Source organism: Pelobates fuscus, chromosome 12 (genome assembly GCF_036172605.1).
Source record: "Pelobates fuscus isolate aPelFus1 chromosome 12, aPelFus1.pri, whole genome shotgun sequence".
Taxonomy (NCBI): Eukaryota; Metazoa; Chordata; class Amphibia; order Anura; family Pelobatidae; genus Pelobates; species Pelobates fuscus.
The window spans coordinates 119,422,031-119,446,020 of record NC_086328.1 but is presented as its reverse complement, the minus strand read 5'-3'; the positions used below and the strand labels follow the sequence as shown (position 1 = coordinate 119,446,020).

The following is a 23,990-nucleotide window of genomic DNA, read 5'->3' as shown; positions in this document are numbered from 1 at the left end:
TGTCCCTTTGGGTTATTAGTTATGTCACCCTGGCACTGCCCCCTGTGTTATTAATATTGTCCCTTTGGCACTATCCCCATGGGTAATTACTGATGTATCCCTGGGCACCCCCATGGGTTATTAGTATTGTCCAACTGGGGCCATACTGGATTGTCAGTATTGCTCCCCCCTGGCTGTATGGAGTCAGTATGGCCCCCCTGGGTGTATGGAGTCAGAATGGCCCCCCTGGGTGTATGGAGTCAGAATGGCCCCCCTGGGTGTATGGAGTCAGAATGGCCCCCCAGGCTGTATGGAGTCAGTATGGCCCCCCCCCGGCTGTATACTGTCAGCATGCCCCCTCCCCCCCGCCCCGGCTGTATACTGTCAGTATTCCCCCCCCCCCCCGGCTGTATGCCGTCAGTATGCCCCCCCCCCCGGCTGTATGCCGTCAGTATGCCCCCCCCCCCGGCTGTATGCCGTCAGTATGCCCCCCCCCCCCCGGCTGTATGCCGTCAGTATGGGCCCCCCCCCCCCGGCTGTATGCCGTCAGTATGGGCCCCCCCCCCCGGCTGTATGCCGTCAGTATGGGCCCCCCCCCCCCGGCTGTATGCCGTCAGTATGGGCCCCCCCCCCCCGGCTGTATGCCGTCAGTATGGGCCCCCCCCCCCCGGCTGTATGCCGTCAGTATGGGGCCCCCCCCCCCCGGCTGTATGCCGTCAGTATGGGGCCCCCCCCCCCGGCTGTATGCCGTCAGTATGGGGCCCCCCCCCCCCGGCTGTATGCCGTCAGTATGGGGCCCCCCCCGGCTGTATGCCGTCAGTATGGGGCCCCCCCCGCCCCCCTCTGGCTGTATGCCGTCAGTATGGGCCCCCCCCTCTGGCTGTATGCCGTCAGTATGGGCCCCCCCCCCCGGCTGTATGCCGTCAGTATGGGCCCCCCCCGCCCCCCTCTGGCTGTATGCCGTCAGTATGCCCCCCCCGCCCCCCTCTGGCTGTATAGTGTCAGTTTGGCCCCCCTCTGGCTGTATAGTGTCAGTTTGGCCCCCCTCTGGCTGTATAGTGTCAGTTTGGCCCCCCTCTGGCTGTATAGTGTCAGTTTGGCCCCCCTCTGGCTGTATAGTGTCAGTTTGGCCCCCCTCTGGCTGTATAGTGTCAGTTTGGCCCCCCTCTGGCTGTATAGTGTCAGTTTGGCCCCCCTCTGGCTGTATAGTGTCAGTTTGGCCCCCCTCTGGCTGTATACTGTCAGTATGCCCCCCCCCCCTGGCTGTGTACTGTCAGTATGCCCCCCCCCCCCTGGCTGTGTACTGTCAGTATGCCCCCCCCCCCCTGGCTGTGTACTGTCAGTATGCCCGCCCCCCCCCCCCTGGCTGTGTACTGTCAGTATGGCCCCCCCAGGCTGTGTACTGTCAGTATGGCCCCCCTCCGGCTGTATAGTGTCAGTATGGCCCCCCTCCGGCTGTATAGTGTCAGTATGGCCCCCCTCCGGCTGTATAGTGTCAGTATGGCCCCCCCTCCGGCTGTATAGTGTCAGTATGGCCCCCCCTCCGGCTGTATAGTGTCAGTATGGCCCCCCCTCCGGCTGTATAGTGTCAGTATGGCCCCCCCTCCGGCTGTATAGTGTCAGTATGGCCCCCCCTCCGGCTGTATAGTGTCAGTATGGCCCCCCCTCCGGCTGTATAGTGTCAGTATGGCCCCCCCTCCGGCTGTATAGTGTCAGTATGGCCCCCCCTCCGGCTGTATAGTGTCAGTATGGCCCCCCCTCCGGCTGTATAGTGTCAGTATGGCCCCCCCTCCGGCTGTATAGTGTCAGTATGGCCCCCCCTCCGGCTGTATAGTGTCAGTATGGCCCCCCCTCCGGCTGTATAGTGTCAGTATGGCCCCCCCTCCGGCTGTATAGTGTCAGTATGGCCCCCCCTCCGGCTGTATAGTGTCAGTATGGCCCCCCCTCCGGCTGTATAGTGTCAGTTTGGCCCCCCTCCGGCTGTATAGTGTCAGTTTGGCCCCCCTCCGGCTGTATAGTGTCAGTTTGGCCCCCCTCCGGCTGTATAGTGTCAGTTTGGCCCCCCTCCGGCTGTATAGTGTCAGTTTGGCCCCCCTCCGGCTGTATAGTGTCAGTTTGGCCCCCCTCTGGCTGTATAGTGTCAGTTTGGCCCCCCTCTGGCTGTATAGTGTCAGTTTGGCCCCCCTCTGGCTGTATAGTGTCAGTTTGGCCCCCCTCTGGCTGTATAGTGTCAGTTTGGCCCCCCTCTGGCTGTATAGTGTCAGTTTGGCCCCCCTCTGGCTGTGTACTGTCAGTATGGCCCCCCTCTGGCTGTGTACTGTCAGTATGGCCCCCCTCTGGCTGTGTACTGTCAGTATGGCCCCCCTCTGGCTGTGTACTGTCAGTATGGCCCCCCTCTGGCTGTGTACTGTCAGTATGGCCCCCCTCTGGCTGTGTACTGTCAGTATGGCCCCCCTCTGGCTGTGTACTGTCAGTATGGCCCCCCTCTGGCTGTGTACTGTCAGTATGGCCCCCCTCTGGCTGTAAAGTGTCAGTTTGGCCCCCCTCTGGCTGTATAGTGTCAGTTTGGCCCCCCTCTGGCTGTATAGTCAGTTTGGGCCCCCTCTGGCTGTATAGTCAGTTTGGGCCCCCTCTGGCTGTATAGTGTCAGTATGCCCCCCCCCCCCCCCGGCTGTGTACTGTCAGTATGGCCCCCCCCTGGCTGTGTACTGTCAGTATGGCCCCCCCCCTGGCTGTGTACTGTCAGTATGCCCCCCCCCTGGCTGTGTACTGTCAGTATGCCCCCCCCCTGGCTGTGTACTGTCAGTATGCCCCCCCCCCCCTGGCTGTGTACTGTCAGTATGCCCCCCCCCCCTGGCTGTGTACTGTCAGTATGGCCCCCCCCTGGCTGTGTACTGTCAGTATGCCCCCCCCCCCCCTGGCTGTGTACTGTCAGTATGGGCCCCCCCCTGGCTGTGTACGGTCAGTATGGCCCCCCCCTGGCTGTGTACTGTCAGTATGCCCCCCCCCCTGGCTGTGTACTGTCAGTATGGGCCCCCCCCTGGCTGTGTACGGTCAGTATGGCCCCCCCCTGGCTGTGTACTGTCAGTATGCCCCCCCCCCTGGCTGTGTACTGTCAGTATGCCCCCCCCCTGGCTGTGTACTGTCAGTATGCCCCCCCCCCCGGCTGTGTACTGTCAGTATGCCCCCCCCCCGGCTGTGTACTGTCAGTATGCCCCCCCCCCCGGCTGTGTACTGTCAGTATGCCCCCCCCCCGGCTGTGTACTGTCAGTATGCCCCCCCCCCCCCCGGCTGTGTACTGTCAGTATGCCCCCCCCCCCCCCGGCTGTGTACTGTCAGTATGCCCCCCCCCCCCCCCGGCTGTGTACTGTCAGTATGCCCCCCCCCCCCTGGCTGTGTACTGTCAGTATGGGCCCCCCCCTGGCTGTGTACGGTCAGTATGGCCCCCCCCTGGCTGTGTACTGTCAGTATGCCCCCCCCCCTGGCTGTGTACTGTCAGTATGGGCCCCCCCCTGGCTGTGTACGGTCAGTATGGCCCCCCCCTGGCTGTGTACTGTCAGTATGCCCCCCCCCCTGGCTGTGTACTGTCAGTATGCCCCCCCCCTGGCTGTGTACTGTCAGTATGCCCCCCCCCCGGCTGTGTACTGTCAGTATGCCCCCCCCCCCGGCTGTGTACTGTCAGTATGCCCCCCCCCCCGGCTGTGTACTGTCAGTATGCCCCCCCCCCGGCTGTGTACTGTCAGTATGCCCCCCCCCCCCCCCGGCTGTGTACTGTCAGTATGCCCCCCCCCCGGCTGTGTACTGTCAGTATGCCCCCCCCCCCCCCGGCTGTGTACTGTCAGTATGCCCCCCCCCCCCCCGGCTGTGTACTGTCAGTATGCCCCCCCCCCCCCCCGGCTGTGTACTGTCAGTATGCCCCCCCCCCCCCGGCTGTGTACTGTCAGTATGCCCCCCCCCCCCCCCGGCTGTGTACTGTCAGTATGCCCCCCCCCCCCCCGGCTGTGTACTGTCAGTATGCCCCCCCCCCCCCCGGCTGTGTACTGTCAGTATGCCCCCCCCCCCCCCCGGCTGTGTACTGTCAGTATGCCCCCCCCCGGCTGTGTACTGTCAGTATGCCCCCCCCCCCCCCCGGCTGTGTACTGTCAGTATGCCCCCCCCCCCCCCCCGGCTGTGTACTGTCAGTATGCCCCCCCCCCCCCCCCCCGGCTGTGTACTGTCAGTATGCCCCCCCCCCCCCCCGGCTGTGTACTGTCAGTATGGCCCCCCTGGTTGTATATTGTCAGTATATGGCTGGGTTAGCAGGGTGTGTCCAGCTCAGTGACAGGCACCATATGCTGTCATATCCGCTGCACCGAAATCACTTACTGAACTCCGGCCTGGGAATCGTTAAGTCCTCGCTCCGGGCCACTTCCGGGTCTCACCCCCCTCTCCCCCCCGGGCAGCAGAGAGCTCTCTCCGGTCCTGTCACGCGGTTATACCGGAAGCTGGAGACAGCTACAGGGCGTTCCATGGCAGCCGCAATGCGCATGCGCACAATCTCCCCTCCCTGCGCTGGAGTTCTATAACCCGGAGATAAATACAGAACGTCCCCCACTCCGGCGCCATTTTCCTGGAGCCCATCAGTCTCCTTAGGGGGGGAAGGAAGACACACATTGATCCAATGCATTCACAGCACACAGAGGCTCTCAGTCTGGATTATGTGGATTTAATAGGACCTGGTAGACAAACAGCCGGTTTATAGGAGTCCCTGATTAAAGAGGCAGTGTGCATTTATTGCATGCTTGTCTATAGGTTTTTGATATTTGGCAGATGTTTCACTAACAATATAGTGTTCCTTTAAAACCAAATTAGGCTTTTTTAGTAAAAGCCAAGTTGATTTGTTTATCCGGTTTGGCCGCGTTACCAGACTTTTGCAATGTGGGTGAAAACCTATGCCATATATTATAATTAAAAGAGTGAGTTAACAATTTGCCGTTACTAGCCGATCAAACCCTTTCCAGTCAGTACATCAATAAAAAGTCGTCATAAAAGTAGCGGAGCAGGCAGACAATCAACATTAAAAGCAAGGTTGGAACAGCGCTACAATAACTGATCACAAGGGGGCTGCACACCTGAATAGGAAAGTATCCCTCAAAACCTTCAAGGATAAATCAAACAAACAGAACAAAGGATACAGGCAGTGCCAAAATAAATACAATATCGGAGTAAGTAATAAGAAAATGGTACCAAGAGATAAAAATGTCCTTTTGAGGTTTTTAAAAGTCTCCAAGTGTTGAATAAGATGTCTACAGAGTGGTATCACACATCAACGGTATATGCAAAAGAGAAAATAGGAGACTATAGACAACATAAAACTTAAAATTGCCAACTCACGTTTTTCAGAGCTATAACCATCTCTCGGTAAAACAGCTTACAGTGGTAGTTAAACTCCCCACCTGTAGGAAATCCCTCAGACGGTAGCTGTAGTGTAGATTGTATGCAATTAAAGAGAAAGAAGGCCCATAGTGCTCTCCATATATGCAAATATGTGATAGTAAAAATAAAAAATGTCCTTACAATTACAGACAAATCGCTCTATGGTAACAACGTGGGTGGAACAATCCCCACCTAGGATACTTTTGATGATGGACCTGATGTGTATGGGAAATAGGTTGTGCCAGGTACAAATAAAATAAAAGTATAAAAGACTGCCCCAAAGCAAATAGGTAGTCTAAAACTCTTACTTTTATTTAAACAAAATAATAAAATCACAACGCGTTTCGCCCTATTAGGCTTCTTCAAGTGAAAATGAAGTGAAGTTTTTCACTTGAAGAAGCCTAATAAAGCGAAACGCTATGCGATTTTATTATTATTTGTATCTCTTTTTTTACATTTTTATCTCTTACTTGGTACCTTTTTCTTATTACTTACTCCAATATTGTATTTATGTTGGTGCTACCTGTATCCTTTGTTCTGTTTGTTAGACAATTAACATTATTAAACTAATACAATGGTTTAAAACCCATACAGTTTACACCATCAAACAATTTCTAAAGATAAAAGGGCACTCTACGCAACAAGTCCGCTGTCCTTTGAAAGGTTGGGGAGAGTTTTTTTCTTCTTTATTTTAGTTAATTTTATAAACATCTTCTTAAGACTTTTCTTTTGCCAACCTGCCCGACGACAAATGCCACATTTTAAAATGATAAGAGAATTAAGCGGTTCACAAAGATTTTACAACCAGTTTTGTAAGGATATCATCATACAGTTAACATATACTTGTTGGCTTAATTTGTATTAAACACAAATACCACATTTAAAAATTATAACAAATAGTAACAGTGTTCTGGACATTACCCAGCTCAACAATATACGTTGTTGTTTAACACAGAACAGACATACCTATGGAAAACTTGCTATGCGAGAGGAGTTCCAAGGGACACTGATCAGCCTTAAAATGTCAGAAAGTGACTAGAGTAACCCTTCATTAAGAACGAAGGCAAACACTTTTAATAAGCCACATGAGGTAAACCACTGGCTGGCCTCCAGGCAGCAAAACTGGCAATAGCACTATACCAAACACTCCAGTCTATTCCGCAGTGTGGAACTATCCCCAGCAACTGCTGGTATGGAGGGATTTAAAGCAGTGTCTGGTTACCAAGAAATACCCATGTCCCCTTCTTATTTTCATGGCTAGTATGAGTAGTTCCGCGATGCAGTGGGGTATCCCCTCTGGAAGACCACTGAACAGAGAAGGTTAAAGACCGGACCTTTTGATGTCAGCATGACACACTGAGCAGCAAAGGCCTTTTATCCCTGCAAGTAGTCCTGAGCTTGCTTGGGCTGGTGGACACTTGTGTCCCAGTATCTCTGTTTATGGAAGGACGTCAACAACTGCATCAAATCTCTCTAGAGTATTAGATAGCAAGCCACCAGTTTTGAAGAAGCACAAGGCATCCACCACCTTGGTGAGTGTGTAACACCAGATGCTCAAGAGTTGATCGGGGATCTCCGCAACACCACCAGTTAGTACTCAGATATCCCCCCCACTGGCAAAAGGGACCAGGTATTAAGGCAGTCAAGGAAATCCAGGTAGAGGAATTGGCTGTCTCCTGCACACCCGAACCACCATTCAGGCCGCAGGTAGACCTCAAAAGTGCTGCAAGGAGCTGCACCAATAGGGTTGGAAAAATGGTTCCAATAGTTATTCTCATGAGTCCACAAGGAGACGATTTAGTGCTCGTAAAAGCACTAATCAAGGCAGCTTATATGCATAAAGTCAGTTATTCTCTCGGAGGTCTGTAAAACTGCGACCAATCAGCAGCGCAGACACGTTTGCAAGTTTAAAGGACCACTCTAGGCACCCAGACCACTTCAGCTTAATGAAGTGGTCTGGGTGCCAGGTCCTTCTAGGGCTAACCCATTTTTTCATAAACATAGCAGTTTCAGAGAAATGGGTTAAGCCTTCCCCTATTTCCTCTAGTGGCTGTCTCATTGACAGCCGCTAGAGGCGCTTGCGTGATTCTCACTGTGAAAATCACAGTGAGAGCACGCAAGCGTCCATAGGAAAGCATTGTAAATGCTTTCCTATGCGACCGGCTGAATGCGCGCGCAGCTCTTGCCGCACGTGCGCATTCAGCCGACGGGGAGGAGAAGAGGAGGATCGGAGGAGGAGAGCTCTCCGCCCACCGCTGGAAAAAGGTAAGTTTTAAACACTTTCCCCTTTCCAGAGCCGGGCGGGAAGGGGTCCCTGAGGGTAGGGGCACACTCAGGGAACTCTAGTGCCAGGAAAACGAGTATGTTTTCCTGGCACTAGAGTGGTCCTTTAATGATAAAAAAATTAATTCCCAGATTATGTTCTCACCTTTCCATCAGCATACAGTAAAAACTACTGCACGACCACTTAAGTGGGAACAAACAGACATAGACCTACACATTTTGGGACTGATCAGCTGTGATTGTAACACAGTCATCCAAGATGCAAACTAATATTGACCCATGCAATTTGCTACAATTCACTGTTAAACAGACCCCAATAGCAGACTGAGTTCTCCATGCCACCCCTTCGCTATACTCAGTCTGTCCTCAGTCTGATTGGTTGATTGAAAGTAACCAACCAGAGAGTTATGAGTCAAATTACACAGAGTGGGAAAATTCCAAAGAACTTTCCCACGCTGTGTAAAATGACACAGATCAATCTGATTGGCTGGATTTCAAGCTAACCAATCAGAGTGCTGTGACAGGTAAATGTTAAAACTTAGCTGTCAGTCTCTTCATTTACCTATCAGAGCACTCTGATTGGATGGCTTAAACCAACCAACCAGAGTGCCCTGAGCCTAATTGCAGAGTGCCCTGAGCCTAATTACTTAATAGGTCCCCCCCTATTAAGTAATTTAGGGCCCCCACCCACCGCTCAGGGGTGTGGGCCGGGGGGAGGAAAAAAGGTCCCCCCCCTTTCAAGTAATTTAGGGCCCCCACCCACCGCTCAGGGGTGGGGGCCGTGGGGAGGACAATAGGTCCCCCCCTTATTTTACTTTGGGGCCCCCACCCGCCGCTCAGGGGTGGGGCCCGGAGGAGGACAATAGGTCCCCCCTCTTGAAGTATTTTAGGGCCACCGCCCAGGGGTGGGAAGGACAATAGGTCCCCCCCCTTATTCTTCTTTAGGGCCGCCACTCAGGGCCCCCACCCAGGCCCGGACTAGCCATCGTGCATACCCGGATGGCCCGGACTGGCCATCGGGCATACCGGGCAAATGCCCGGTGGGCCGCGATGGCCGTGGGGCCGAGGAGATCACAGGCCTGCTAGCCCTGCTGTGTGTCTCCATGGGTCGGTGGGGAGATCAAAGATCTCCCTCACCGGCCCAGAGGCAGTTACAGGCGGCCGCTGGCTGAGTGTGGGAAGGAGGAGAGGACCGACGGAGCTCTATCCAGCAGCTCCACCGGGTCCTCTCGCGAGGTCTGAGCGTTGCCGCGGTTACCGCGGCAACGCTCAGATCTCTCGAGAGTGAACTCTAGCCTGCAGGCTAGAGTTCACTCTCACCACTGGACCACCAGGGAAGGCAGCAACTTTCATGGCAGCACGGCCCCCCTCCTCAATGGATACCTGGCTCCCACCCCTTCCCAGGCTAGAGGTAAGAAGGGAGGAGGGGGGGGATATAACCTTTTTTATTATTATTAATGACACACATCACCCCCAGACACACACAGCACCCCCAGACACACACACACACACAGCACCCCCAGACACACACACACACAGCACCCCCAGACACACACACACACACAGCACCCCCAGACACACACACACAGCCCCCCCAGAAACACACAGCACCCCCAGACACACACAGACACACACCACCCCCAGACACACACACAGCACCCCCAGACACACACACACAGCACTCCCAGACACACACACACACACACACAGCACCCCCAGACACACACACACAGTTCCCCCAGACACACTCACGCATACAGCACCCCCAGACACACACACACACAGCGCCCCCAGACACACACACACACAGTGCCCCCAGACACACACACACAGCGCCCCCCAGACACACACACAGCGCACATCACTTTTAGACACACACAGTGCACCCAGACACACACAGCACACCCAGACACACACAGCACACATCACATTCAGACACACAGCACACATCACCTTCAGACAGACAGCACCCTCAGACAGACAGCACCCTCGCGCACACACACACATATATATATATATATATATATATATATATATATATATATATAATATATAAAATAACCCTCAGTGAGTTAACAGACAAAGAAAATTAGAAACCTAGAATGTGACGGCAGATAAAAACACCCTCACACACAGCACCCCTCTTACATACACACACACTACTGCGCCCCTCACACATACAATACGTACAAATATATATATATATATATATATACACACACACACACACAAACACAATACAGCACCCCTCACACTGCACCACTACACACATTACGCTCTAGATACACGCTATATCCCTTACCCTATATGCACTCTTAATCCTCTATACACACACACACACAATCTCCTATACACACTCTGGGTCCTTTACACACTAGATCTCCTACACACACACTACATTCCTTGTCAGCAAACACATACAACATCTCTAAACACACCCTCTCTACAACCCCTACACACACTACGTCACCTATACACACACACACTACAGCCCGTATGCACACACTCGCTACATCCCCTATAACACTATGCCCCCTATACACACACTCTCTACAGCCCCTAGCCACACATATTACACCACAAACACAAATGAAATTGACCTATTTACACAATACCACACCACAGTCTACACACACGAAATCCCACAAGCAGGCTCCACACACATACACCATACACTTTCCTGGCCCTTTTGTCCTCTGGTATCCCACTTGTGGAGACACCAGAGACAATTTAAAAGCAAACACAGCGCAAGCATGTTATTAAATGTGCTTGCTGTAACGAAAATATACCCCAACTCGCAGGATTCAACTCGACAAAAGACAACACAGAGAAGAGATACGTCTACCGGACCTTAGAATGGCTGGACTCGACGTATATGAGAGGAGACAGAGTCAGGAACGATCCGAGGTCAAGGGCACAAAAAAGACAGCGTAAACTAGGACTAGCCGGGGTCTGGTACACAGTAAACAGCAAGCCGGCAAACAGAACAGATAAGGATAAAGAGATAACGTAGTCAGAAACAAGGCCAAGGTCAATACGAAGGAACACAACAGAACACAACAAGCGCTAAAGGGAACTGCAACAGAAACCACGATAGGGCAGGGAGTAAAGGGAGAGGTAAATTTAAATACCTTCAACTTATTCTTGATTGGCCCCTGTCATATCCACGCCCCCAATATGTGAGAGTATAGGGAGTGTGGGGTGACAGGGGCCAATGGGAAACCGTTTTGGTTTTCGGCTCCCACTTCCCCTTTAAGAGCGTGCTCGTAACGCGCGGCGCGCTCTCAAAGCTAGGCTCTGAGCGCGCCGGGAACAGAGGACCTCGGCCGGCCCCCGGACAAGGTAAGTAATGCTACAGTCAGTCAGGGTCATGGGAGGTGTGGCCAGGGCCGGATTAACATAGGGGCTGATGGAGCTGCAGCTCCAGGCCCAGGCCCATGGAATAGGCCCATTGATTTAAAAAAAAAAAAAAAATTTTTTTTTTTGTACATTTTTTTTTTTTCACACACTACTCTTAGGGATTCCACCTGGCTTTTATTTTATTGGCACAGCCAGTATTTGAGGCTGCCTGGCTGGTGCCAATATTGCAGTGATACTGGCAATACAAATGCTGGTATTTTTCTCAGTATAACCAAGAGATTACTCTGCAATACCAGCACTGGCCAGTAGGGGTCGCTGTGTGTGGAGACAGGCAGGGATAGGAAGTTCCAGCATATCCCTCCCTGCCTATCTGTACTCACTGATCTGCAGGGGTGCAGCTACAGAGAGTCCAGATAGCAACTTCCACCCTGCAGAGACAGCCTACAGCTCAGGGAAATAAGGGATGGGGGGAAAGGCTGCAAGGAGACATACACTGAGACACTAAGGGACACTGGGAGACATTATGACACAGACACATGGGGACATAGTGTCCCCATGTCTCTCAGTGTCCCCATGTCTCCCAGCCAGTGTCCCTGGTGTCTCAGTGCCCCCTAGTCTCCCAGTGCCCCCAGCCTGCCAGTGTCTCACTGTCCCCATGTCTCCTAGTGCCTCCATGTCTCCCAGTGCCTCATGTGTCTCAATGTCCCCATGTCTCCAAGCTAGTGTCCCTAGTGTCTGTGGCCCTGGTGTCTCAGTGTCCCCATGTCTCCCAGTGCCCCCATGTCTCAATGTCCCCATGTCCCCCAGCCAGTGTCTCTAGTGTCTGTGTCCCTGGTGTCTGTGTCCCCATGTCTTCAAGTGTCCCCTATTTTCCCAGTGTCCCCATGTGTCCCAGGCAGAGTCCCCTAGTCTCCCAGTGTCACTGGTGTCTCCGTGTCCCTAGGTCTCCCCGTCTTCCTAGTGTCCTAGTGACATGGGGACCCTGGGATACATGGGGACACAGGGAGACATGGGGCATTGAGACACTGTGATACATAGGATCACTGGGAGACCTGGGGACACAACACTAAGGGACACTGGGAGACATGGGGCACTGAGACACTGATACTGTCAGGGCTCCGCGGGCAGCGGTGAGGGGAGGCTGCAATCCTCTCGCAGCACTCACCCTCGGTCCGTCGCCGCCCGCGGTCCCCTCTCCCCTTACCGTTAAGCGAGCGGCGTCCTCTCCTCCTGACACGCCGCTCGCGTCCTCCTCTCCTCCTCCCAGCGGCAGCATGTCTAACGCTGCACGCTGGGAGCCGGCACTATTATCTAAGCGCCGGGGTCACTCACGTGACCCGGCGTTAAAGCTACAGTGCAACAAACACAGTGGGGGGTATAGATATCCCCCACGTGTGTTTGTTAATACTGATTGGTGGTTAGCCAATCAGGATTCAGGCTAGGATTTAAATACTTACCTTTCCTGTCTATCTGTGCCCTGTTGTGGTCTTTGCTTTATAGTATCGATTGTGAACGTGTGCTTTCTGGTTACGTACCCTCTGGCTTGTTATACTGACTTTGTGACTTTCTCCTACCCTTTGACCTCGGCTTGTTTCTCGTTATTCTGTTTTCTGGTTCCCCTTACTCGGCTTGTCTCCTGACTATTCTTTGTGTGCTTAGCCCGGCCACTCTAAGGACCGGTACAGCACACTTTCTGTGTGTGTGTCTGTGTGTGTGTTAGCGTGTTGGGTTCCCCGGGATCGTGACATTACAACAGGGCCATAATGGAACCTGCTGACATACCACAGCTTAATCAGGAGGCTAGAATGGATGGCTTGGACCACCGTATGGATCAGTTTGCTCAAGCTTTGCAGACCATACTGGCTCGTACTGCACACCTGCAGCCTGCCGTCCAGGAGGCGGTTGCTGCTGTGCCCGAACCCATTGCCACTCCAGTACCCGTTCCTGCCCATGTAGTCCATATGACACCGCCACAGCGCTATAGTGGTGACCCAGCATTGTGTCGTGGTTTCCTCAATCAAATTGACATCCATCTGGTGATGAATCCACGTTCCTATCCCACCGACAGATCCAAAATTGCCTTTTTGATAAACCACCTGTCTGGGAGAGCTTTAGCATGGGCAAACCCCATGTGGGAAAATATGTCTCCTATGTCCTTTGCGGATTTTTTGTCCGCATTCAAACGCACGTTTGATCAACCCGGTAGGGTTGCCTCTGCTGGCAAAGCTCTGCTTAGGGTTCGACAGGGTAACAGATCTGTAGCGGATTATACTATCGAATTCCGCACTCTAGCAGCTGAAGTGGTTTGGAATAACGACGCCCTCGTAACAGCCTTTCAGGAGGGTTTGGCCGCTTACATACTGGATGAAATAGCATCCAGGGAACTGCCTGTCCTTCTAGATGATATTATAGACTATGTAATCCTTATTGATAACCGCATTAGAGAGAGACGTAGTCAAAGACGGCTGGATACACGGGTGTTACCTGCTCTACCCAGTACTGCATTACTAGCGTTACCCGCTCCTAGGCAACCATCCCCCGAACCCATGCAATTGGGTGCTACGGGGTTAACTGAGGCTGAAAGAACGTATCGTAGAAGGGAGGGGTTATGTCTCTATTGTGGAAAGAGGGGTCACCACTGTAATACATGCCCTAAATTACAGGGAAACTCCAGCACCTAAGGCCTAGAGAGGGGTCGGCCTCGGGTGTTATGACTTTGTCCCCTCATGTGTCCATCTCCAGACCATTTATTACGGTCTCTCTTTTGGTCAATAAAACCACCATAACAACTAAAGCCTTGATCGATTCAGGTGCGGCTGACAACCTTATGGATGAGACCTTTGCCAGAACCGCAGCCTTGACTTTGATCCTAAAGGCCACACCCTTGGCCGTTGAGGCCATAGATGGTAGACCCCTTGAGAGACCTCTGGTGACCCATGAGACCCAAGATATAGAGATGTGTGTGGGTGCTTTACACAAGGAAAGGTTAACCTTCCAAATAATTGACTCCCCTACTGCTTCCATAGTTCTGGGTTTTCCCTGGTTAGTGAAACACAACCCAGTACTTGATTGGGGTTGTTTAGACATACTCTCCTGGGGGGAATCTTGTCAACGAGACTGTATGGCCCAAGTACGTCCCATTTGTTTACTTAACGTGCCCACGGCTAAACCGCTTTCTGTTTCTGTCCCTTCTGTGTATGCAGACCTTGCTTTGGTTTTCGAAAAAAGGGAGGCAGATAAGCTACCCCCACACCGTGAGTATGACTGTGCCATAAACCTATTACCGGGTACTATGCCTCCTAGGGGTAAGGTCTACCCTCTTTCTGAGAAAGAAAACCAGGTCATGGAGGAGTACATACGAGAGGCCTTAAGTAAAGGTTTTATTAGAAGGTCCTCCTCTCCTGCTGGTGCTGGTTTCTTTTTTGTGGCAAAAAAGGAGGGCGATTTGAGACCGTGTATAGACTACAGAGCCCTAAACAATATAACGATTAAAAATGCCTATCCGATTCCCCTCATTACCGAATTGTTTGATCGTGTCAAAGGTTCTAGATATTTTACTAAACTAGACCTCAGGGGGGCTTATAACCTTGTTCGTATTAAGGAGAATGATGAATGGAAAACGGCGTTCAATACGCGTAGTGGGCATTACGAGTATCTGGTCATGCCTTTTGGATTGTGTAATGCTCCTGCCGTTTTTCAGGACCTCATAAACGATGTCCTTAGAGATCTACTGCATGTCTGTGCTGTAGTCTACCTAGATGACATACTTGTATATTCTCCAGATTTGAAGACACATCATACTCATGTTAGGATGGTGCTTAAAAGGTTGTTGCAGAATGGTCTTTATTGTAAATTAGAGAAATGCTTATTCGACCAAACCTCTGTACAATTCCTGGGTTATGTTATTTCTGAACAAGGATTCAGCATGGATCCTTCAAAATTGGAAGCTATACTGTCCTGGCCCCTTCCCCAAGGACTTAAGGCAATACAGCGATTTATAGGGTTTGCCAATTATTATAGAAAGTTTGTTAAAAACTTCTCATCCATTATTTCCCCTATCACTAAACTGACAAAAAAGGGTTTACACCCCAGGGTTTGGAATCCTAATGCTATTGTGGCCTTCGAGACTCTAAAAAAGGCATTTGCCACTGCCCCTGTGTTACACCATCCTGATCCTTCCCTTCCCTTTGTACTGGAGGTAGACGCCTCTGAATCTGGTATAGGAGCAGTGTTGTCACAAAGACAATCGTATGACGAACCCCTCCTTCCCTGTGGTTACTTTTCAAAACGCTTGTCAGAGTCTGAAAAGAATTACGACGTTGGGAACAGGGAATTATTAGCTATAGTGATGGCATTTAAAGAATGGAGGTACTTGTTAGAGGGAGCTAGACACAAGATTTTGGTTATAACCGATCATAAAAATCTATCCTATATCGCAGATGCTAAGAGGTTATCCTCTCGTCAGGCTAGATGGTCTTTATTTCTCTCACGTTTTCAGTACATAATCACATACAGGCCTGGTTATCGAAATGTCAAGGCTGATGCCATCTCCCGCCAGTACGAACCTGTAGATTCTATTACCTCCACTCCTGAGCCCATTGTACCCACAACTAATATAATAGCTACTACCCGTTTGGTTATCTCGTCTCTTTTTCTTGATGGTATCAAGTCATACCAACCCCAAGCACCCTCTGAGACACCTACTGGTAAGCTGTACGTGAAAGTAAAAGACAGAAAGAAGTTGTTGACTTTATTTCACACAGCCAAAACGGCTGGTCATCCAGGGGTTACCAAGACTTACAAGGGTCTTCTCCAACAGTTTTGGTGGCCCTCACTCAAAAAAGACGTGGTAGATTACGTGCAGGCTTGCCGTGTCTGTACACAGTGTAAGTCCCCTAATGTTAAACCCCTGGGACTCCTTATGCCCCTATCTGTACCCAAGAAACCGTGGACACACTTATCCATGGACTTTATTGTGGATCTTCCTTCATCTGATGGGCAGACAGTAATTTTGACTGTAACGGATAGGTTCTCCAAAATGGCGCACTTCATTCCGCTTAAGAAGCTACCTTCTGCGGTTCAGTTGGCTCAGGTGTTTGCCAAAGAAGTGTTCCGCTTGCATGGTATACCACAAGATATCGTATCTGACAGGGGCCCTCAGTTTGTCTCTCGGTTTTGGAGAGGCTTTTGTGCTGAGATGGGGGTCTCCTTATCGTTTACTTCCTCCTATCATCCGCAATCTAATGGAGCTGCCGAACGAGCAAATCAGTCTGTGGAGTTGTATTTACGCTGTTTCACGAATGCACACCAGGACACCTGGTCCCGTCTCCTTCCCTGGGCTGAGTTTGCCAGGAACACTGTGTCTCATTCTTCTACTGGCGCAAGTCCTTTTATGGTGGCTTATGGGTTCCAACCCGCTGTCCTTCCCGGTGTATTCTCCGACAAGGGAATGCCCGCTTTGGACGAGCACCTCGCCTCCTTACGGAAGATGTGGGATCAGGTCCATGCTGCTCTTTGTCGTGCTGCTGCTACTCAAAAGAGGTTTGCTGATCGTCGTAGGTGTGCGGCTCCTTCTTATGCTCCGGGTGATAGGGTTTGGTTGTCCTCTAGGAATCTCCGCCTTAGGGTTCCCTCGATGAAGTTCGCGCCCAAGTTCCTTGGTCCCTATAAGGTGTTGCGTAGGGTGAATCCTGTATCCTACTCCCTGGCCTTGCCCCCTTCCATGCGCATACCTAACACCTTTCACACCTCCCTTTTGAAGCCCTTGCTCTGTAATCGGTTCTCTGGCTCTCTCAGGCGTTCCGATGCCCTCCGCGCGGTCTCTAGTGACGTATATGAGGTGGCTGCTCTCCTTGATTCTCGTTTCTCTCGAGGTCGGTTGCAGTGTCTAGTTGATTGGAAGGGTTATGGCCCGGAGGAGCGGTCGTGGGTTTCTGTCTCTGACTTGGACGCCCCCTCCTTGATCCGCTCCTTTCATGCGCGGTTTCCTTTGAAGCCTTCGGCTTCCCGCCCCCTGGGCGGTCTTCGAGGGGGGGGTTATGTCAGGGCTCCGCGGGCAGCGGTGAGGGGAGGCTGCAATCCTCTCGCAGCACTCACCCTCGGTCCGTCGCCGCCCGCGGTCCCCTCTCCCCTTACCGTTAAGCGAGCGGCGTCCTCTCCTCCTGACACGCCGCTCGCGTCCTCCTCTCCTCCTCCCAGCGGCAGCATGTCTAACGCTGCACGCTGGGAGCCGGCACTATTATCTAAGCGCCGGGGTCACTCACGTGACCCGCCGTTAAAGCTACAGTGCAACAAACACAGTGGGGGGTATAGATATCCCCCACGTGTGTTTGTTAATACTGATTGGTGGTTAGCCAATCAGGATTCAGGCTAGGATTTAAATACTTACCTTTCCTGTCTATCTGTGCCCTGTTGTGGTCTTTGCTTTATAGTATCGATTGTGAACGTGTGCTTTCTGGTTACGTACCCTCTGGCTTGTTATACTGACTTTGTGACTTTCTCCTACCCTTTGACCTCGGCTTGTTTCTCATTATTCTGTTTTCTGGTTCCCCTTACTCGGCTTGTCTCCTGACTATTCTTTGTGTGCTTAGCCCGGCCACTCTAAGGACCGGTACAGCACACTTTCTGTGTGTGTGTCTGTGTGTGTGTTAGCGTGTTGGGTTCCCCGGGATCGTGACAGATACATAGGAACACTGAGACCTGGAGTAATCGACACATGGGGGCACTGGGAGATATGGGGGCACTGGTAGGAATCCATCTATACAGCAGAATCAAACTAAGTCGTTTTTTGGTGATTTTACAGCATTTTCTCTTATGTCACTCCTTGTGATTTACATAATGTGATGTCACCCATACATATTTAATTATGCAAATTAGCAAGGCCGGTATGTTTTTCCAAGAAAGGTGGCAACCCTAACTACTTTTCACATACTCTTACTTAAGTATGGAAACTTAAGATGGATGTATGGGAACAAAACTTGTGTGGACTGGCTGTCAATGAATATAGTTAAAGGGACACTATAGTCACCAGAACAACTACAGCTTATTGAATTTGTTCTGGTGAGTAGAATCATTACTGTCAGGCTTTTTGCTGTAAACACTGTATTTTCAGAGAAAATGCAGTCTTTATATTACAGCCTACTGATAACATCACTGGCCACTCCTTAGATGGCTGTTAGAGATCCTTCCTGGGTCATTGCTGCCTAAAATGCATCCAAACATTCAGTGTCTCATCCCTCTGCATGCAGACACTGAACTTTCCTCATAGAGATTCATTGATTCAATTCATCTCTATGAGGAGATGCTGATTGGCCAGGGCTTTGTTTGAATCATGCTGGCTCTGCCCCTGATCCGCCTCTTTGTCAGTCTCAGCCAATCCTATAGGGAAGCACTGTGATTGGATCAGGCCACCACTTCTAATGATGTCAGCAGACTGCTTGTTTTTCTGAGTCTAACAGCATGCAGAGTTACAGCTTCAGGCTTGAATACAGTAAGATTTTGCTATATTTACGGAGGCATGAGGGGCCCAGGGGGGCTAGATGGTGGTGTTAACACTATAGGGTCATGAATTCATGTTTGTGTTCCTGACCCTATAGTGATCCTTTAAGCTAATGCTGACTTTGGTCTCTCTAACACTGTGGCATGTTCCTTTTCTTCTACACTCACTACATACAGCTTTTTTCTGTTCCAGACTATATACCAGGAGCTTCTGCCTGCTAGTAAGACGGTAAGGAGACAAGTGGACCAGCGAGTGCTAGGGGACATGCCTTAGAAAGCGATGAGCGAGCGCATCATTTAATGCATTTATGCCAAGGTCAGGGTGCTGTCTGCATAGTATGCCCTTAGTTGGCCAGCTGCATGATTGGCAGGCAGCCTGACATGCATTCAGGCCAGGCTGGCCTTCTAATTCCTTGGGCAGACATGTTCTCTTTTGGGGCATGTTCGCCCGTTTTGGCAGGTTACGTGATTTGTGTCAGTGGCACACCCTTTTACCATGCCCATTGACTTCCTGCTTGACTGGACACTGCTGTTAGGGGTTATGGATTTACTTGAAAGATGAAAACATAAATTAGTGAGAGATTAGCCTAGGGTATGTGTTTTCTTATAGCTGCTGTTTTCTTTCTCTCCTGCACCATCTCCATCAGATACATGACGCTTGGGAGTGTTTTACTGTTTTTGGTCAATATGATTCTGTAATTAGGCCCGTCATAATTGTCAGCACCAGGCCCACTGGGCTCTTAATCTGGCCCTGGGTGTGGCTAGGGCTGCATAAACTGAAACAAAAGAGATATAACTTCTAAATGGCAGAGAATTAAGCAATGAGACTGCAGGGTCATGATCTATAAACGAAAAATGCTTCATTAATCTAAAGTTGTTTTGCTACCTATAGTGTTCCTTTAACCCCTATACGGCAGAGAACTGAGCTGTGAGACTGCAGGGGCATGATCTATATAAACTAAAACATCTCCATTATTCACTTACTCTTCTGACACTGAAATAGTTTATTGCAGATAATTGTAGATTATGCTAGCGCAGTGTACCTATAATCTTAATTTTATTAAGGACAGGAGGCGAGTATTTTGCATAATCTTTCTTTACTAAAACTCCAGCAGCACAGGTTTAACAATAAAGTTTAGTGAAAAAAACATTGCCATAGGGTATAAAAGGCCCTTCCTCTTGCATCATTTCCTCTTTCTTTGGTGCGAGATAATCATAAACATATCCTGCTATTACAATAAATAATGATAACGACGAAGAATCAGACTGTAAATGATCCAAATCCCGACTGGAAGATTGTCGTAGAGTTCAAAGACGATCCCATGTATTGATCCATGAAGAAGAATCAAACTGAAAAGAAACAAAAGACGTGAAAGGGATTTGGAAATGAACTGTTTGTCCTCATTATTATTATTATTAGCATAATCAATATTACTGTTTATAAAACGCCAGTTTATTCCGTAGTACTATACGTAAAAGGAATTTATCAGATGAGACAAGAATATTTTAACCGAAATAGGTAGCTATGAGAGACATTAATATAGTCAAATTGTATGTATTAGGAAATCATAACAGATAGCAGTCGTAATTTCAAGATGTGATATGAAATAAACCACATAATAAAGAGATAACCACACCCCCTGAATTCAAATCTTTTATTGAAGTACAACCCAAGGAATGATAATTAGGGAGGGAAAAAGCAGGGTGGGAAAATACTCGCCTCCTGTCCTTAATAAAATTAAGATTATAGGTACACTGCGCTAGCATAATCTACAATTTTATAACAGGACAGGAGGCTTCATATTTTGCATTTTTAACGCTATGGAACAACACAGGATGTGTGAAGAGTCCGAGGAAGTAGAACACCCTGAAATTCTCTTCTCGTGACTCGGCCAATGAACATCGGCGAAGGAAGATGTGTCGTGGATGTCTAAGACGCATCCATGACTCGTGTAACGGTATGCGGTATAACCGTCCACGACATCCGTTGGTATCTTCAGGAAATCCACAGTCAGAGTAAAAAGCAAGGCAATATTCCCAATCCTCCCAATAACCGGACGAAACACAGTTTGGGAGTCAACTAACTCGGTTTATTCACAAGCAGCGTATTTATACAGTTCCCCATGCAAGGGGTTTCCACACAGATCATCCAGGGGATTTCTCCCAACATGCATTGTGACTTTCCCAACAGGCATTGCGACACGAGAGGGATACTCCCACTAAAATGGACGATTAAGTGGATTATCCCCTCGTGTAGCAAAACCGACAATTGACTCTAAAATCCATAATTCACATAATATTCGGTACTTTGGAATAATCGAACGTTCGGTAGATAGCTGGGGTCGGAGCGCACACTTTGTGAGAATACCGCTCTGATCCCAGCTGAATTGACCGAACGCCGCACATAATACATTTAAACAGGAAAGTTGGTTTAAAAGTACCGAATAAGTACGGGACATATAATGTACCGAACGCGGAACTCCCGAACGCTCTGGAAACCCAGCGGGGCTCGGATCATCGAGTAGCCGTTTTCAAGTCCAGGCTCTCGACGACCGAACACCGCTGCAGAGACAAAGGATCCAAGATGGCCGACCGCCGCATGGTCGGTAGTGGATCGACGGCCACCTAGGAGAGCCCTTAATTACCGATTGCAACAATGTTGCAATCGGTTACTTGGTACCACACGACTTGGGAGTGTGTGGTCGACCTGGGGAGCCCGTATTCGTACGGCGAATGGCCAGGATAGCCGTGTTTTCGTCGTATGAATGCTGGTACGCTGGCAGCGTACGGCTGCCAGCGTGCGAACGGCCATAGCACAATACATACACATTTAACGGAACACATCATACAGTCAGCCTACGGACAACCTATACTGCATATAGTCCAGAAGTGGCTAGATTTGCCACAATGCTCCCCCAGAACCAAGCCGGCATACACAGTCTGATCCCAACGGATCGGCTTGGGGATGTCCGGGAGAGTACTCACAGATCACTTTTCGAGTTCAGTCTGTCTGGATAACCCGTCAGCGTTACCGTTTTGTTTTCCGGGCCGATAGTGAATGGTAAAGTCAAAGGGCTGCAGCGCCAAACTCCAGCGCAGCAGCCGGGCATTGTCCCCAGATACACGGTTCAGCCACACTAACGGGTTGTGATCTGTGAGTAAGGAAAAAGGTTGTCCGTACAAATATGGCTGTAACTTTTTGAGGGCCCACACCACGGCCAGGCATTCTTTCTCGATGGCAGCGTAGCTCACTTCACGCGGTAGTAACTTGCGGCTTAGGTAAGCTACGGGGTGTTCTCCGCCATCGGCTCCCACTTGGCTCAGTACTGCTCCCAATCCAAACATTGAAGCGTCTGTGTGAACAAGAAATCTTTTAGTTGGATCAGGAGCAGTCAACACAGGAGCATTAGTTAGAGCCGTTTTGAGTTGCTGGAATGCCTGCTCACACTCTGGGGCCCAGACAACCTGTCGGGGAAGGTTCTTTTTAGTCAAGTCCGTCAGGGGTTTGGCCAGGGTGCTATAGTCTGGAACAAACTTCCGGTAGTAGCCGGCCGTCCCTAAAAACGCCAGCACCTGAGTCTTAGTCCTGGGGGTAGGCCACTTTGCTACGGCCTCAATCTTGGCTGGCTCGGGTCTCTGCTGCCCACACCCTACTCGGTGTCCCAGATACTGCACCTCAGCCATACCTATGTGGCACTTGCTAGGCTTTAACGTTAACCCAGCCTCCCCAATACGATCTAGGATCGCCCCTATGTGGTGTAGGTGGTCCTCCCAGGTCTGGCTAAAGATGGCTATGTCATCTAGATAGGCACAGGCATACTCTTGGAACCCGTCCAGTAGCCGATCTACCATCCGCTGAAAGGTAGCCGGAGCGTTTTTCATTCCGAAGGGCATGACCTTGAAATGGTACAGGCCAAACGGAGTGACAAACGCCGACTTGGGGACGGCGTCATCGGCTAGTGGAATTTGCCAGTATCCCTTACACAAATCAATGGTAGTGAGATACTGGCCCCGTGCCATCTTATCTAACAGCTCGTCTATCCGGGGCATCGGGTAGGCATCAGACACCGTTTTGTCATTTAGCCTCCGGTAGTCGACACAGAACCGAGTGGTGCCATCCTTTTTCGGTACTAGGACTACCGGCGATGCCCAGGGGCTATCGGAGGGTTCGATAACCCCTAGCTGTAACATCTCATCTAGCTCGGCTTTCATATGGGTACGGACGGATTCCGGAACCCTATATGGAGCCTGTCTCATAGGTAGCTGTCCCAGGGTGTCTACTCGGTGAGTGGCTAGCGGAGTGTAACCAGGTAAATTGGAGAAGGTAGCCCCTTTGGCTTCGATCAGCGCTTGTACCTGGGCACGCTCATGGGCGCTTAGCCGCTCCCCCAGCTGAACTCCCTGGGAGGGCTCTATCGGTGCCTCGGGTTCTAGTAGGTCAGGTAAGGGTAGGTTCTCCTGATCCTCTAAGGAGGAGGCGCAGATGGCCGTCACATCCTCGATCCTCTCATGGTAGGGTTTGAGCAGGTTCACGTGGAGCATGCGTCTCTTCCCTACCCCTGAGCAGGGGCCGATCACATAGGTAGTGTCGCATCGCTGCTCCACTACCTGGTATGGGCCTTGCCAGATGGCCTGCAGCTTGTCTGTGCGGACAGGTTTTAAAATTAAAACCTTCTGTCCCACCTGAAAGCTGCGGTCTCGGGCTCCTCTATCGTACCAGCGTCGCTGTCGTTGTTGGGCCGCCTGGAGGTTGGTGTGTACAGCCTGAGTGAGCGCCTCCAGACGGTCCCTGAATTCCAGGACGTATGATATGATAGGGGTCTCGTTGGTAGTACTCTCTCCCTCCCAATGTTCCCTAATTAAGTTCAAGGGTCCCCGCACCCTCCTCCCAAATAGTAATTCAAACGGGGAGAATCCGGTCGACTCCTGGGGAACCTCTCTATAAGCAAAGAGTAGGTGAGGTAGAAACCTCTCCCAGTCTTTGTGGGTCTCCCCGAACGTCCGAAGCATCTGCTTCAGTGTCCCGTTGAACCTCTCACATAACCCATTGGACTGGGGGTGGTAGGCGGAATTAACTATTGGCTTAATGCCACATACCTTCCACATATGTTGAGTAACTTCGGCCGTAAACTGGGTACCTCGGTCCGAGATTATCTCTTGGGGGAACCCTACCCGGGAAAACACTTTCATTAATGCCTCCGCTACGGTCTCGGCATGTATATTAGTGAGGGCCACAGCTTCGGGGTACCTGGTGGCGTAATCCACTACAGTCAGAATGTACCTTTTGCCAGAGGGACTGGGTTTTGGCAGGGGCCCTACGATATCTACCGCTACGCGGCTGAAGGGCTCTGCGATAATGGGTAGGGGACATAGCTTGGCCTTGTGGCGATCCCCTCGTTTACCTACTCTCTGACATACGTCGCAAGAGGTGCAATACTGGCGCACATCCTGCGAGA

General features: G+C 50.9%; 2 protein-coding genes across 2 annotated transcripts in view; one reads left to right on the top strand and one right to left on the bottom strand.

The window, feature by feature from the left end:
- TRAF6 (TNF receptor associated factor 6) overlaps positions 1–4,488 on the bottom strand; it is a 35,072-nt gene extending 30,584 nt beyond the window's left edge. The window contains exon 1 of the mRNA XM_063438306.1: positions 4,345–4,488. The gene's annotated coding sequence lies outside the window, so the exon portion shown is untranslated. The remainder of the gene's footprint in view (positions 1–4,344) is intronic.
- Positions 1–23,990, top strand: part of IFTAP (intraflagellar transport associated protein) — a 526,063-nt gene that overhangs the window by 386,719 nt on the left and 115,354 nt on the right. The window lies entirely within an intron of this gene.